This window comes from Sander vitreus, chromosome 19 (assembly GCF_031162955.1).
Source record: "Sander vitreus isolate 19-12246 chromosome 19, sanVit1, whole genome shotgun sequence".
In the NCBI taxonomy this organism is placed as follows: Eukaryota; Metazoa; Chordata; class Actinopteri; order Perciformes; family Percidae; genus Sander; species Sander vitreus.
Genome location: NC_135873.1, coordinates 6,483,767 through 6,502,230, shown reverse-complemented (window position 1 = coordinate 6,502,230; position 18,464 = coordinate 6,483,767).

Below are 18,464 nucleotides of genomic sequence, written 5' to 3'. Positions count from 1 at the left end.
GTATTTATCAAACCAAATGTCTTTGACAACGGGGGTTTTGAATAGAAGTTGTACTCAACGTGCCCTTCTTCTGTATTTATCCACTCTGGCTGTCACCCTTTTGATTCAGGAAAGGTTGATTAGCACTGGCCTACGGGTAAATAAAAGTCTGTGCCCTAGTTACAAGTTAAGGACAAATAAGAGTATAGAGAATGCATGTGTGCCTGTGAGGCCCAAGTTATTGTGTTTGTGGGTGCACCTATTTAGGCTTTATCTGTTTTTGCATGCATTCACTTCAATGCACTTCTTTAAACCAACATTGTGCCTCCTCTTGACACTTGCACTAATAGAAGTATGAATAGCTGAGTAGAGGGTGCTTTGCTGGCACCACACTGGATATTAAATCATAATTAGCCAAACAATTACCGGCTAATTGTTATTGGTGAGATATTGTAGCACAGAGAGGGGAAATGTCAGGTTTATTGGCAAGGGATCTTCATCCATTGGCATGTCTTTCTCTCACTTCACTTTGGATCGTCAACCTCATACCGCACCTCTTCCAATTCCTGTGGCAACAGACACAAACTCTCTGAGATATCAGCTCAAAGGACAAACACACACCTGTATATTGTCGCAGCTCGGTCGAGCTTATTTCTGACTCTTCACCAAAGGGAAGAAATGGAGTGAAAGGCCACTTAAAGGCCAACGTGAATGGCAAGGCCTTTTGAGTATCAGCATTGTGTTGTACAAAAAGAGGTTAGGCTCAAAACTGAGACTGATAAGTGTGGATGTTTCAGAAGGGTCACACAGTGCTCGGTGAAATGAGGCCTTTGCTTTGGCTATTGATAGCTCCACTCATGCAGAGTGGAAATCGATGTTATCTGGTGAATGTGAACCTTCTCAACCACTGACTCGCTAGCAGAGTATAAAGTAATTAGTTTATACTTTTTATTTCTTACAACTTCTACATTTATATCAAATAACTTCTTTTATGTCATTCCTTTTTGTGCATTTTTGGTGTTCCTACAACACAACAAATCTAACAGTCCATAGTTTACAGAAGACTTGAAACAGAAATCTAGAATCTACTGTTCTGGCATATCTGCATTAGTTCTGTTTCAGTATTTATGTGTGCTCCTCCACTATGGTTTCAATTTATACCAAAAACAGACTATTTGCAATTGAGATTAGAGTGATGCGAATGGCTAAAGCAAGCTAATGAAGGCTAACTGCCGATCTAAGTCGGAATGTGTGATTTAATCTTGCTTATGAGTTAATACACCATATGCTTCTCGCAATTAGCTGTCCATGGATGACCCTCCTCTAATTTGTTAGGAGTTCAATGTAGCATAAAATCTAGGGCAGGTCATTCCCAAGTGTTTAATCTCTTCTATGGTAAGGTGAGAGAGGGGGTGGGGGGGTAGTGATGCTAGCCGCATGGGTAATTATCTGGGCGGATCATGGATGAGAGGCCGTGCTCCAGTGTGGTAACACGTTCAGCTCTCCTACACTGTTCCCCCAATCCCTTATAGTGAGCCAGGTAAGAACAAAGCAGACGTGCCCAGTGTTAAAAAAGGAAGACAAAAAGTAAAAGAAGTAAGAATGCACAAGGTGGGAGAGAACATGAGAGGGGCAGTAGAAGATGAGACATTCTCAAAAGACCAAAGGAGCACTGCAGCCTTTCAGGAGCAACTGTGTGAAGTCCATTCCTGTATATATCACAGCCCAAATGTTTTGATCCTAGGTATCAGATGAATAGTATCAGTTTGCATCTTTGCACCAGAGCCCATTTTTACAACAAATAATCGCCATGAAGATTTATAAGCATTTACAAGCCATTTTATCAGTCAAAAACAATCGATTTCCGAATGTGAATGAACGGACTCCATATGAGGCTCCTTTTTCAACTACAAGGTCAATATTGTTTTTCAATAACGACAAAACAAGAAATAATCCGTGCATTTATATGGAACTAAGCTTTGGGAGCTTTCCATCTTTACTCTCCTCCCTGTTATGTTGCATTCAGAAATCGATTGTTTTTGACCGATAAAATGGCTGCGGCCAGAAACAACAAGAGCTATGATGAGTTGTTCAAAACCTTTATTTTTAGTAAACTCTGGGTACACAAACAATGTTGTCAATGCTTTCGTTAAGGTGTAGAGCCCCTGGCACTACTTCGAGCAAAGTTTCATATTGTGTCGAGCCTTCTTAGTGTTTTAAAAATAGCTATTTTGAGGCTAGCATAAAAGTGCCCCTAGCACTCCCACTCAAAAGATCATTTGACCGAAAAACGAGAATACGGTAAATCTTAAAAGTGGCGCTTCCGTCCTAAATATGCTTTTAAACAAAAGTTTGACTCGGGTACATTCACAAAAAGACCCTAGGTTGAATTTTGGCGAGAGTTACGCTTTAATGTTGAAATTGAAAGACCACAACATTCTCAAGACTCAAATGTTTAATTTTGTGTTTGAATGTTTCCGAATGTATGTGGCTTTTTAACGGTGTGGGTATGTATGTAGGTACGTGGAGATACGGACCCTACACCGGGCCCTACGCCGCAGCCTGACGTGCACCTCTCAAAAAATTTAACTACGCGTCACGGCGACGTAGACCGCAACAACTGTGATTGGTCCGCTTGGCAGTGGGTTGGTAGCGTTGCATTTCCCCCTACTCATTTCCTGGTTCTCCTTCTCCATAAACATGAAATCAAGGAGAGGGTTAACTTCTACTGCTACAGATTTCCCACCGTGGTCAGAAAGCACAGGGGACAGTGTGAGACACTTTGTTTCTCACACTAGACCTCCAGAGTCGGTACTCGCTCTGAAGCTAATCCGTGCCATTCTCTCACTCGCTCTACCACACACTCCCCATGACACACACATGCCGACCCTGCTATTCTCTTAAAGAGATACGCTAGAATGACACAGACACCAGCGCACAAGTATAAACATCAGGCCACTTACATAGGCTACGGCGAAAGCTCTGCGTGGAGCCCCCGCAGAAGCATAAATCCACCGTCAGATGGTCAGCGTAGTTCCTCTATCATTTCAACCTACCAACAACTCAATACACAACAACTCACCTCACGACACCTCAGATGACTAAAATTACCACAAAACATGCCGGAATCTACAGCTATCACACTCTCAAACGTGTCCTAAGAGTGTGACACAGACAGCTGAGCCCCCACCCTCCTCTACACGCACTTAATCAAGGTTGTAAGATACATTTGGTGAATTCAGAATTTCAAGCACCTCTCTACTCTGGCAGTGTCTCGACTTTGCCTGATTAAAATGATAGAGGAGCTGGTGAATGTTTGATCTCCAAATCAATTTACATTTAAGATTCAATTTTGCACCTGCAAGACTTTGATTTTGGAACTTTACGCTTTCCCCAGTCTTGCAAGGATGGAGATTAATCTACACCAGCTGTTGAAGGAAATAGTTTTTTTTTTTTTTCTCTCTCTGCGCTCTTTTACTCACAAATAAACTCAAATATATTCTCACAGATGTATCACGCTGTGTGATATATGAAACTACTTTTTTTTTTTTATGATTAAAAAATAAAAATTTGTGTGCTGTCTAAGACTATCTGCTATTTACAGCTAATATGCACAGGGACACAGAGTGAAGAGAACATGAAAACTCTAACACATACATTCACAAAATGCACAAAGGAAATCCAGGTCCTTTGAAGCATAGAGGGAGTTAGTTATTTGGAGAAAAGAAATCCAAAGTGGCGGGATGGAAATCGATGCTGAAAGGTGAAGAGAGAGGAACTCTTGGTGCAACAAACAACAGGACCCCGACACTAAATCACAGCTTACAGTCTTAATGTACACCTCCGGGGGGAAATATCTGTTTTAGAACATTCTCAATGACTTATTGATCCGGGAATTAAATTACCCAATCCCTTTACCCTTTATACAGGCCCACAATATTAAGACATGTTTGATGTTTGCATGCTTTTTAATTAAAACAGCTCTCGGGGGGAGGTGGAAGTGTCAAGAACTCTGTTTGCTACAATGTCCATTTTATAATCAAGGTTCATTTCATTGTTTTGTGTTTGCAAAATGCAGAATAAAATATCTGATAACGGTCAGTGTTGGGGAGTAACGGAATACATGTACCGGCGTTACGTATTCAGAATACAAATTATGAGTAACTGTATTCCGTTACAGTTACAATTTAAATAGTTGGTATTTAGAATACAGTTACATTGTTGAAATCAACAATGGATTAAATGACGATTCTTCTCTGTTTCACGAGTTTATTCACTCGCTGAATAAATTAAGGCAACTCCATGCATTTCTCTGAAGCCACAATATGAAAACGAGAAAATTAGCTATTTGCGTTATCACTGATAGAGGTAGAGATGGAGCCTGGAGAGGTTTCTATCTTGGAAATTCAAACAGCATTTCACATGAAAGAAAGAACAGGGAGAATGAAATATAACTGTGCACTGCAACCTCTGCTTGCCAGCAACCAACCTCCTTTTAGCATCCAAATTCCTCCACCTCGAACCTGAAGAAGCATCTTAAAGTAAGTTATTTTTTTAATTAGCCAAGGGTAGTCGTCTGCTGTAGTTTTACTGGTCACCTTGCTATTTTATAGTTGACGTGCGACTTTACATTCTCCTACGTGCTGATTTACTAGCCCCAGAGCCCCGTTTGACATGCCAGCTAACGTTAGCTAAAATTAGCTTGTGGTAGTTTAGACTGTGGTTAGATTTTTGTAGTATGCAGTTCGGGACTACAAATACAAAAATCTGTCTGCTTGTTCAGGTACACATTCAGCCAATTGGAACAGAAGAACACACCAGAATAGGCCTGTTTAGTAAGCTGTATGTGATGGCCGCATTCCTAGACTTATAAAATGCAATTCAATGTGGAAGTCATCCAAGTATTCAGAATACTTTACTCAGATTGAGTAACGTAACGGAATACGTTACAAATTACATTTGTGGGCATGTATTCTGTATTCTGTAACGGAATACGTTTTGAAAGTATCCTTCCCAACACTGATAACGGTGATATGGTTACCAGTTAGTCTTCCAATAACTGCAAGCCTAATTTGAATTGCTAATAGGGAAAATATGCCATGTTCTTGTCCTCTATTCATGGAAAATAAGAAACATGAGAAGTGGTGACATAATATACCATACATTGTGTTTAACTAAAAAGCATTTATGTCCCAAGTGTAATTATATCTAGTTAATCACAAAGCTTTATTTTCAATTAAAAAAAAACATACTGAGAGAAATACTGTGGACAAATCCAGTTGTTTGACATTTATATTTAAGATTGATTATGACATAGACATGATTTACTACTTTTTTTTCTCATTCATGTCAAAGATGTTTATTATTGATTTTTACTAGGGCTGTCAGCATTAACGCGTTAATCGCGATGCAATTAAGGGTCGAGCATATTGCATACATTTTTTTTAATCGCATGCCGCCATTTATTAATTTATATTCACTTCACTCTGCTTTGCGTCGTGCCTAACAGGCTACTATTTTGTAGTTTGTAGCTTCATTCTGGTGCCACTGATATGCCTGCACTTCTCTCTGATGCTCTGAAAACGGACGTTACAGGAAACAGAAACTGCACATGACGCTAGTTAACACTAAACTCGACAGCAGCTAACGTTAGCCTACCGCTAGCTAGTAGCTGGATTAAACACGGTTGCAATGCTGACAGCTAACGCTAAACGGTGTGTGACTGTATTTCACTGTAGAGGATTCCGACACCCGGATGTAACAATCTGCAGCTGCTGTTGTCGGAAAAACACAGACGGTGCGTTCAATGAAACTGGTAATTTACAGCCTTGTGGTGCATTCAAAGTTGTTGTTAAATTCAAATGTGTGACTAGATTAAATATATAATAAACAAATGCAAATCTTAAAATCAAGTTCATAAAGTAACTTTCTTTTACTATTCATTTGATTCCCAATTAAGATACACTGGTAAGAATGGCTTTCCATTGTTAATATGTACTTAAAAACAGTTCTGAAATGCAAAATAATAGAATTTTAATCATGTGATAAAACATGCGATTAACTATAGAAATTCAACGATTAATTGCGACTAAGAAAATTTAATCGTTTGACAGCCCTAATTTTTACATTTCCTGCCATCAAGATTAAAGAGATTATACTGAAAGGTTGAAGCTACTTTGGAGTAAATATTCCTGTCAGGTTGGTTTGATAGTGATGTTATTTACAGTTTCACTGGGAAATGGTGGTGAATATAATATAGCAAGATTTGATGTTTACAGGAATGCTTACAGTTCTGTGTGCTGTGAGCTAAATTCTAACATCAGCTAACAAGCTCACAATGATAATGCTAACATGCCGATGCTAAGCAGGCATAGTGTTTACCATTTTTCCGTCTTAGTTTAGCATCTTAGCATGCTAAAATGTTCTGCTAATTAGCAAAGTACAGCTGAGGCCGATGGGAATGGCATTAGTTTTGTATTTTTTTAAGCATAAACCAACCATGCCACATGGGTAAAAAAGCCAAATAAAAGCAAAACTAAAATACATACAATGAAAAAAAGATAGGCAAAACAGAAACCTAAAGAAAAGAATCAGTCTTAAATACCACAAACCAAAGGTCAATACAGAGCATATTTTATGCTTACGGTATTATACAATTGTATAAATAAGTATGCTACCCAAAAAGTAGGTTTGTCAGACTATAGATCAATATTGGTGACATTGTTTTATTTAAAATTTTAGCAGCTGAAAATATCAACCTGTGTTCTGAAAAGACAGATGTGTGAAAAAGACAGGGATGGGAATAAAGATTGTTGTAAAAAAATAACCTTCTGAAAATCTATATAGGATAAAAACAAATTGATGTTTTTGAATTATAGGAAGCAGGGCTGCACTGCTCTCTTTAGCTGTTCTTCAGATGTAAAACTACTGTCAAAAATCCCTGAAAGTAATGGCCAACACGAGAGCTCTCAACACACTGCAGACTTCCAGCGAGGCCTAATAATCTCCCCAGTTAGCCATTACTTTCAAAGACAAACATCGAACTGGGTAGATGACAGCGTGGATATGGTGGCCAAGGTGCACAGCAAAAATATTGAGCGTTCATGACTTATAGGTCAGGAGATATCCATGAAAGGGTTGGCCCCATCATGGCTGTATAGTACAGAATATGGGGTCTCGAAATAAATGTTTCCTCCACTTTGGAGCATGAATGTTTACAGAAGGCATTGTTTTTATGAGATAGAATTGGGAGAGACGAGTACAATAACTAAAATCAATTTCTTTCTCTATTGGGTGCCATGCCAAACTGACCATTGCTTCTTTATGTAAAAACGTTTAAAATTGGCTTAATGGAGAGTCAAAGGTCCAGTCACCAATCTCTTATGGTTATTTCAAAATGGTTCCAAATTTATAGAGTTGTCTAGGAATCTTTTCCACGCAGGCCTGTATAGAAAAAAAAAACAGGAAAACGTTGTGAACTAAACTACTTAATAAGTGCAGCAATACATGAACATTAAGGTGACATTGTCTAAACTTAGCACTAAGCCTACAAATCTACAGGCTTGAATGGTCTCTGCATAACTCTAACCCTAATTGACATACTGCTTCAGTTACTACCTACTTAAATGTAACTTCTGTTTGTCAAACTGTAAAAATAAGTGTTACAAATGCAGCAATTTACATATTTTTGGCTGAGGGCTTTCAGATTTACATTTAATAATGAGGAATAATGAATAAATCACTTTTGCATCCTCATTGGTGAGTTTTTGCCAAAGTGTATAATATATTTCCTAACTGAACAATGGAACTACTTTGAGCAAGCCATTTTATCTATTTAAGTGTAAAATATGCTATTCTAATGAATATTACCGATTCAGAAAAGTTGAGTAGCAATGTGCTGTATTTGACTTGGAATAAGAGACAGAAAATAGTAAAGGTTATCCCCCATTAAGGAGACTAACCAACCATTATGACACAGCAGTGTTGTTACACAGTACATGCTAGTAACAGCTGGTCAGTATCACCCCTGTAACCACCAGACCATAATATACAAGAAACTGTAACTTACATATAATACAAAGAGAATGCCGCTAATAGTACAGTGCTCACTGTAGAAGAGGTACTGTTTCTGGGACTTTAAATTCACTTTTCTAAGCCCTTAACTAGTTGATTCTTAAGTCAACATATTCACATATATATATATATATATATATATATATATATATATATATATATATATATATATATACACATACTTTGACCCTGACCAACACAACTTCTAATTTCATTCACCTTGAAAATATACAGTGATAAAAATATATTCTCTGCTGTCCAAGTAAGAATATCCATGAATTGTATTTGCCAAGTCAGTGTATTCTTCAGCAACCTATTTTGAAATTGTATTTGTTATCGTTTGACAGAAGGCCATTTGCCCCTGCCTTTTTGAGCAGTAATTTCCAAATTGATGTGCAGTATATGTAAAAGCCAAGCAGGACCAATGACAATCAAGCGATCAGCCTGAAAGGCTATTATTGTGACAAATATTTTTAAGGCCATGTTTGCCAATTTGTTGAGTGGAAAAAAAGGCAGGGAGAACAGGGTTAAAAGAGTATGAGTATACAGAATCTAATGCAGCAATGGTCATGAGTCAGACTTACATCTAAAATGCATTTCGGCATCTTGGGACCCCTAAAGCATATTAAGGGTTCCCATAAGTATTTAATAAGTGTTTTTACAGTAATAGTCACCAGATGAGCTCCAGTCCTATTAGGTTAGATTAGGACAGAAAGGAAAAACATTCAGTCTTTATGCTAAGCTAAGCTATACGACTGCTGGCTCCAGCTTTATATTTACCCTACAGACGTGACAGTGGTACCAATCTTCTCATTTAACTCTTGCCAAAAAATGAATTCTCAAATTGTTGCACTATTGCTTTAACTATAGAGCTAGGGCTAGGAGGAAATTAGCTTAGCTTAGCATAAAGACAGCAAATGTAAAAGGACTGCATTTATGAAGCGCTTTTTAGTATTAACCACTTAGAGTGCTTCACACACTACAGGACCACCAGCACCATTCACACACACTTTCATACACTGGTGGCCGATGCTGCCATACACGCTGCCATACTTATCAATGCCTGGAAGCTTTATGCTAAGCTAGGCTAACTGCCTCCTGGCTGAAGCTCTGTACGTAATGCACAGACACACGAGTGGTATCGATCCTCACATCTAACTGTTGTCAAGACAGCAAAAAAAAGCATAATTCCCAAAATGTCTTAACTACTCCTTTTAACTGCTTAGCAACTAACTCAATACTTTATTCAATCCTATACCAACAAAGTCTACCATGTCACCCAGGTTCAGGTTGATTCATCATCAACCCAAAGCTATGTCTTCCTCCCTTTCTGCTGACATTGGCAAAAAAAAAAAACATTTCTGATGGGAGAGAAAAAGAAACTGTCAAGGATGAGAGGGAGTGTCAGTCTGCCAAGATCAATAGTTGAATCAAAACCACTGCTGATGTTTCACTCTTCACTATCCCTCTTTTATGTATTCACCTTCTTCTTTCTCTATCAAGTCTTTATTCATCTGACGCTGCCAGAAAGCCAAAAAATGCTGACAAACAGTCGTCTGGGCAATTCCAGCATCTTTATTTGCACTTGATCCAAGAAAAAATAAACTGCAACCTCTAGCAGCCCTACACCCCCTCTTAAACACTTTGTCTCTCCCACACTCTCGCACAACTTGGCTCCACGGGTGATCGAACCTTTAGTGTTGCTAACCCTGAGCTGAGGGACCTTGCTGCCACTTCATTCCTTTCTTTAGTCTCATCTCAAAACTTTCTATATCCAACTAGCCTTCCCCTTGTCCTCCTACACTGTGAGCTTACTGCTTGCTGCAGTTTTCTTTGTTTTATACTTTTTAACAGATACATTTTATGCATTTGCTTAGGGCTGGGCAATGTATCAATATTATATTGACATCGATATACAGTATGAGATATTGTCTAAAATATTGGATATCGCAATATCAGGCTATGACAAACGTGCTTTTTCCTGGTTTTAAAGGCTGCATTACAGTAAAGTGATGTAATTTTCTGAATGTTTTATTATTTGCCTTTACCCACATTATTGGTGATTATTTATCAAAACTCGCATTGTGTTAATATTTTTTGGAAGAATCAATAGTCAACCCTACAGTATCGCTGCAATATTGTCATTGATGTATTTGGTCAAAAATATCGTGATATTAGATTTTTTTCCATATTGCCCAGCTACGCAAGTGCTATATTTTATTGTTATTCCTATTATGAAAAGGTTCCTGCTTTTGTCCTGTGAAAAACACAAATGAAGATTTACAGTTGACACTGACTGTACACAACAGACTAGAATGGCATAAATATAGACTCATGCCATTGTTGCTAGGCCTTCCTTGTCACCACAGAACTCAAAACTCAAAACTCAAACTCAAAACTCAGCTAAATCCAAGGTGTGTGTGTGGGCGTCATTAACAATACTTGATCTGATTTTCTTCAGGGAAGCAACCATCATAAGCTAAATGCCAGCGCCTTCCCCACTGGACTATTCAGGCTAATGTTGATGTTTTGACAAACGTGCAATAATAGGGAGTCTGCTTTTCAAACTGAAATTGAATTTGTATAGAGATGAGTGGAACAGGGGTGTTGGCCCAGCCCAAATAACTGAACTCTGTCAGTTGCTCTTGGCGAGGCTGAATTAATTTAAATCTTAGAGAAGGGAGGAGAAGAAAAGAGGCACAAGGACTGCACTCATACTTTCAATGCCTCCTACAGTCATGTTTATTCAATGAAGGGCAGTTATTTTATATTTTTTTTCAAAATAAAACAGGTAAGACTTTGCACATTCTAACAAGTGGTGGAAGAAGCACTCAGATTTTTTTACTTAATAAAAAAAACAATACCACAGTGTAGAAATACTCTGTTACCAGTAAAAGTACAAACGTATTAGCATCCAAATATTCTGGGTGGGGGAAAAAAATCGATACAGCATAGTATTGGGATATTTTTCGTGGCAATACTGTATCGATACACAGTCGCCAAGTATCAATCTTTTATTATATATGTGTTCAGTTTCAGTTTTCCCATCGCTTTTTTATGAACATTTATTCAACATAGCATATGAGTATGCAGAGTAAGGATAATACACATTTCATAAAATCCTTTCTTGAGGCGTTCAAATTATAACATGAGATTAAATCAGTAGATAACACATTTCTTCTTCCCTGTGGCAACTTTCTTTAAACATGAACTTAAAATGAAAAGTGTTAGGCAACATTAAATCTCAGAACAAGATGATAGACTCAATTTAACAAGAGAACAGAAGGCATTCACAACTTTGCAGTTTAAACCAGGTCTGTGTAAATTGAGTGGGGAGGCCTGGTGTCTTTTAAGCAGATAAATGTCTCTTTGGGTGCTTTAACAATAACAGACTTGCATTCGTACTGTTTATTGACTATTAGCTGTTTAAAGTTGGGGCTGTTAATTGTCTAAGGCTATAATGAAGGAAGAGGTCAGAGGAAGGATAACAAAATAAATGCAACAGTCTGTCTTAGTTTGTGGCCTCCTGGGTTAGCCACAGTTGGTTGATCAAAGCTAAAGCCTAGATGATAAGACCTGATTGACAAACAGACATGAATTTTTGGCTGTTGTGTGTATGTGTGAGGTTTGTATCAGAGATTCTAACTGGGGAAAAGATGAACTGGTATTTTCTGATGTCCGTTAATTCTTAGGTGGTCCCTCATGTAAGATGTTCAACAATCATTTTTCATGACAGATACTGTCCTTTCTCAGGGGCCCAGGATTTTGATGTAGAGCTGTTTTACATCTGGTTTCTCTCAGAACCGGTTCCGACTTTTATGGATTTGAAGAGAATAGGCGCATTTAAGAGTAAAGGACCAAAAGATGTTTAACACGTATCCTATGAAGAAACCTTACATTGTACAGTTTTGTTGTGTGAGATTTTAGTCCAACAAGGTGGTCAAGTAGAGTTTGACAGTTCAGAGGTGGAGAAGGTAGAGGGAGAGGGGCATTCCTGTGCAGCACCAAAAGGGCCCTTCGGCAGGGGGGTGTTTTATTACCTCCTTGAAAAGCAGAAACCCTCATCAGGCCATTCAACCTCACCGTTTGAGGTTTTTGATGAAAAAGGGACAGCAGCCACCGTCATTAGGCTACACGGCGTAGCATCGCCTAGCAGTAACGTTAGCTAGCCTATAGAGCTGGACAATTAGGGTTGGGTACCGAACCCTGTACTTTTACCGGTACCGACCGAATCACGTCGGTACTACCGAGTATTGGTTCATGTAAAATCAAACGGTGCCAAATTTCGGTACCTGAGAGTAAGAGCAAGCTTGTCTGTCCTCTCTGCATGTTGACAGAGAGCAGAGGTCCGACACACACGCATGCACGCACGCAGAGGTGCGGACGGAGCAAACTACGTTGGCTCTGCAGTGAGTGACGGCAATGCCGATAAAGCAGTTTAAAGTGTGGTTACAGTTTTTTTTTTTAAACTTCACACAGACACCTTTCACTGTGATATGATATTAATGGCGAGCTGAAAGCAGTCGCGGTGCTGTTGACATTACACTTCCTCTGAGACGAGCAGGCACAACAGTGGTTTCTGTGCCCTGGGGACTGACTGACAGGCTGATGTTGAAAGGCAAGGCAACTTTATTTCTACAGCACCTTTCAGCAACAAGGCAATTCAAAGTGCTTTACATGAAACATTAAAGAGCAGTTAAAAACGGTCATAATGAAAATAAAACGGGCTAAAATATAATAATACACAAATACAAGATAAAAGTTACAGAGAGTAAGAAATTAATAATTATTCAATTTAATAGGTTATAAGGTCGGGTTTGGGAGGAGAGATTGTTTTAATTTCTGTCAGTGTAAAATATTCTAAATAAATAACATAATGTTCTAAATAAATAGGTTTGGAATTATTTTTATAACTGAAATAATTTTTTTTGTAATTACAGAGGGAAAGTACCGAAAAAAGTACCGTTGGGTACCGGGAACCGAATTTCAGGTACCGGTAGTGGTATTGGTTCAGATGTGAAAGGTACCCAACCCTATTGACAATAAATCAATATTATATCGACATCGATATATGAGGCTAGATATCGTTTTAGATTTTGGATATCATAATATCAAGTTTAGTCTTGTGTCATATCACAAAGTTTAAAAAAAATTTCATGTCCTCTATATTTCGGATCACTTTGTAAACAAATAAACTCTTCAACTGAGATAAAAATATGAAATTCACCTAATTTGAGCTACAAGGTTTTCACCACCGGCCTTCATCATGTCCTTTTTAAAAAAGAATCTTTGATAAGGAATAGACATTCCACATACAGGCGTATGCATTTTTATTAAAAATTCAACATGTGAATGAATTATTCTGTATCTCATCAGCCGAAAAGCCTAAGGTAAAACCGACGTGGTATAGTCCTGCCCTCAGGTGCTCCATGCTCTTCTTACCGAGGCTGTTGTAAATGTGACTTATTGTATATGCAACTGCATTTGGTGCTGAAAAAGAATGTAATAGACTTGTTGGGGGGGGGGTGTCTTTGGTGTGACACGACACATAATATATTTACATTTTTTTCAACTGTCTCCTATCACTGATGCATGTTGTGGTTGGGTATAGTTCCACATACAAAAAATGAAGGTCCAAAATGTTAAATGTTAAAGTACAGCTGCTACTGTGAGCCCATTCTACCTCAGATATTTTTTCCGGATAAGGTAGCATAAATAGCATATCCACACTTGAATGATCCTTGAATAAAAGCAGTAACAAAAAGAAATATGATTTGATTTAGCTGTGCATTGCAGGTGGCCTACTAGATTAATGACTTGCAACCTGCTGAACCAGCTATGTTCAAGTGTAGCATTAGTTTGAGTGTAGTGTGGAAATTATGCTACAATTTAGCAAAAACAGGTTGCATAGCTCGACATTTTGTCCAATATGCTTATTCATTTTCTTGCGGTGAGTTGGAGAAAAAGATTGATACCACTTTTATGTCTGTTTGGTAAATATGAGGCTACCAGCAAAGCAACCTATAAATGATGGATGAATTAAAGGTAATAGTTACTTTGAATTGAAAAGGTTAGGTTTTAATCATGAGTTATATGACCATGGAAACAGGCAACACAACATTGTGTGGTAATGTGCAATAAACAGCATTTATGTTATGTTTACTATCCAATTAGCTACAGTATCAAAATAATGAGGAAACCTCAAAATCTATTACACCAACTTCACTGGCCTCACCCCTGAACCAACAGGACACTTAACTTCCTCATATATGGATTTTACTGGCAAATCTTTGAATGGCTTCAACCAGTCAGCACCTATTTAAAATAACACTATGTGAACATTTATGGCTACATATTCAAACATACTGTGTTTACATTTACCAACCTCTTTTGCCCAACCTGCTTACATTCTCCCCACATCATTAAGTTGTTGTTATGGTTATACTGTGTGTATATATATATATATATATATATATATATATATATATATATATATATATGTATATGTGTATATATATATATATATATGTATATGTATATGTATATATATATATATATATATGTATATGTATTTCTTTTTTGTGTGAACACTGCTTTTTTTCTCATTTCCTTTTCTCCATTAAATTTGCATTTCAGAGACAGTATACCATCTTATCCCTTAGATCTGTTCCAATATTGCACCTTTTCTCTTTCACCCGAAAAGAGGAAATTAAATGCTTTGTTTGCCTTTAGGGTTAGTGTGTTTGCACCAACAATATGTATAGATATACTGTTTTTTTTTTTTATATAATTGGAAGTGGGAATGGCATCTATTAGATGTCCAGCAAAAGCCAAGCATATGGTTGAAATTGATAAGAATCATGAATAAATGTAGTCACTAAGTCTGTGGAAAATAAGTCAAGATTTACAAGCAGTGATGGGTGAACTTCAAATCTAACACAGAGGCACCTTTTCACACAGATGGTTTATCACGAAGCAGTGGCGTCATAATCCAATGAATGGATTATAGTGATTAAGTTCCAATTGTGGAGCTAAAAACAGACTGCACAGGATTCATCTTGACAAAAGTATGTACTCATGTGAGGCAAAATCCGTGCCCCAGTTAAGGATTCTTATCAAATTTAGACAACAATCACCACATCAAGCTTCACTTGCCGCTTCGAAGAGCCCCGCTTCTCAGTTTTCCAGACGGATTTCATCTTTGACCTTGTCACCAGTTCACACATGACCTGCACTGGCCTGAACCTCTGTACAACATAAGCTTTGTCTCTTCCAATCAACAATGTTGTCTCTGACAGACAGACAGGCCTCCAAGAACCATGGTTGCTATAGGCTGAGATGAATCTGACAGTATTTTACCATGGATCATAGATGCTGTGCTTGGTCCAGAATAAAGCACTGCTATCTTGCTCCTGTCATGAAAAAGTGACGAAACAACTTTGCCTCTATCTTTATAACCCCCGTATCCATGTGTGCTGTGAGCTGTCGGTTTGATGGTGCTCGGGCACTCTGCGGGACTGGGGATCCACACGCTTTGCACAGAGTTGTCACTCTGTCAGAAAAATTTACCGCAAAGTCCTCATGGATCGTGCCTTCTGCGAAATTACCATGCTTTTCATCAGACGTGGTTCATCTCACGCGGTTTTTTGGATATGTTTAGTGGAATGCATGGGTTGTGGTTAGGGTCAAAGGTCATAATGAAAGTCTCTGTAGCTTATCTTGATCCTTGAGCACTCAATGAACATTGTCACCCCCTGAACTCAATTTCTTGATCATTGCTTACTGAATGTGACATCCTTAATGCATTTGCTTGTCAACGTAAGGTGAATATACGGTATCTGTGAAACAGACTCTATAAACCATAAATAGGGGGGGATTGAGGAAAGAGTGAGAAAAATATTGAGGAAAGAAATGGAGGGGGGGGGGAGCGCAACAACCTATACAGGAAAATGTTCCCACCTCTTGGTGCTGCAGTGTGCACCGTCACATTCTTCACCCGGGGACTGTGAAGCACTTAACTCCGTGCTGTCGTGATTTCTCCAATTACGGGTGACAGCTTCCAATCCACGTGGGAGGTGGATCACCTCTGGAAGTGCCAGGCAGAATACGAAGCGCACCACAACATTAATAATTCACCGGAGGTACATTCATATTCAGTCTAAGCGCTGCAGTTTGGGCCCCATTAGTGATAAAGGCGAGCAGACGCTCCCTTATACCTTTTCAGCTTGATGTTCATAAAGCTCGCATGTTTGATTTTTAGGAGTTGAGATGCTTTTATTTCATTGCTTTGCACTGGGGCAACCATGTGAGCAAACTTCATGAATGTTCTTAAGATAACAGACTGGTGATGCACTTTGAGGTAATGCCAGGAAGTTTGTTATAGTGTTACATTTGCTGCTAAGGAACACCCTGCAATTCAGTACACATTGTTTTTAGTCTTTATTTTGCTTAATTATTCGCAAGCATGTGAGAGTGCAAAGACATACATAGAACAAGTCAGGAAGTGAAGAAGTTTAAAAGAGTCACTGAAGCAAATCAGCCACTGGTAGTGAGAACTGCTAGCATCCATGCCAGACAGCAGCTGTTCTCAGCAAGCACACGGTGTACCCAACCAACTGCCTGGGCTCAGCAGGCTACAGCACACACTACTGTCCCTGAAAAAACAGCACACCTCTTCTCCGGAGGAGCAAAATAAAATGGGCTGAAACAATACAGAGCCGGAATGAAAAATGGATTGCATGCGGGAGCTTGGAAAGGAAAAAGCTGGAATGGAGGTCACAGCAAAGCAATGAGCCTCTGTCTAGACAAGTTTTTAGTCTGAATTGTGGTAACAACACTTGTGATGTTGAATTTAAGGAGGGTGTACCGTACACCTGGGAGTTAATCTGGGATTTAAGGGAGCCTTGATTCACTAGGATCGGCAGGTTTGTGAATGTGCGTGGGTGGTGGCAGCAATTACAGGGCTAAGGATTATGTTTTATAATGTAAAGATGTTAATGAGCTCCTTTAGAAGGGAAAGTGTGCACCCGTATTCTACCACTTTGCATGCAAAAATAATAGGTCAATGTATCATTCATATTCCAGTATTTTTAAAATACAGTAGTAGCATTCTGGCTATTTAGTCTTAAGTATAGGTTCAGTTGTAGTACAGGGTATGTGTGGGTTGTAATGACATCTAAATGCATACGTTCATGTGTGAATTTGAAAAAGAAGAAACTGCAAGTGTTAAGTACAATATATACATTTGCATTAGCTATATTTTCATTAATTTTTTTGGGCTTTGAAAACCCTGAGTATTGTACATATAATGTCAGTCATAATACGCATTTAGACAAGGTTAACAAAACCATTATTTTGTGTCAATTAGAAATTAGTGGATGGTTGGACATGGCAAATTGAGAATGCCAACCAGCTGTTTTAAATAAATTTAAGCAACTGAGTTTCAGTGCTGAAAGCAGAAGTGACAGCCCAGAAGCTTGTTTGTATAGTTTAAGACCTGTACCCGGTGCAAAAGACTAAGTGATGAGTGTGCCTTGCATATGCTTCCTTTTAATTACAGAGAACATGATATTCTCATCTACTTCACACTGCATTTAAACACCTCAAAAGTGTGTTCCAGAGCGGCATGTGAATCCCAAGGCCAACAGAACCACAAAGCTCCATCACAACTGCCTTTCATGACATGGGCTCATAGCTACTTTTTCCTTAGACACTGCAGAAAAGCAAACGACCGCTGTGATATCCTCATTCATCAGACCAGAGAAAGACAATACTTGAGCACCCCTGAGTCACAGATAAGTGAATTTTGAAACCTCATTTTGCTGTGAACAAACAGAATAAGTCATCCAATCTGCTCTAGTTTCTTCTCAATGGAATCGTAGTAGTTTTTAGGACAAATTCAACTCCACGGTGGGAATATGAACACAGTTGGAATGGGAAAAAGAAAGAGCTTTGATACGGCTTGCTAAATTACAGTTTTTACAGTATGCAACTGCCTCTTTGCATGATGCAGGTTACTTTTCTTGAAAAAGTCTTCTTTTTTGAAGATGTCAACCTGAAATATGTAAAATCAGATCATTGGGGGGCTTTTCAACCACGCTAGCAGGGTGGCTCTAGGGATGGCAAAATTGGTCTGTTGGTCCACCACTTTGGTCTAGACTGAACTATATTAACAACTATTGAATTGAACAGACATTTATTTTTTCCCTCTAAATTGTTTTTCGTGAAGATTTACTTTTCATTTTGTACCATCATCAGGTTAACAATTCACAGTAATATGTCCAATAGCCTACTTTGGTTTATGACCAAATACTTGCAAAAGCCATTACCCAGCAGCCTCAGCTAGGCTTTGTGTTTAGTGCTAATTAGCAATTGGTTAACTGTAAATTGCTAACTTGTTAAACTAAGATGGA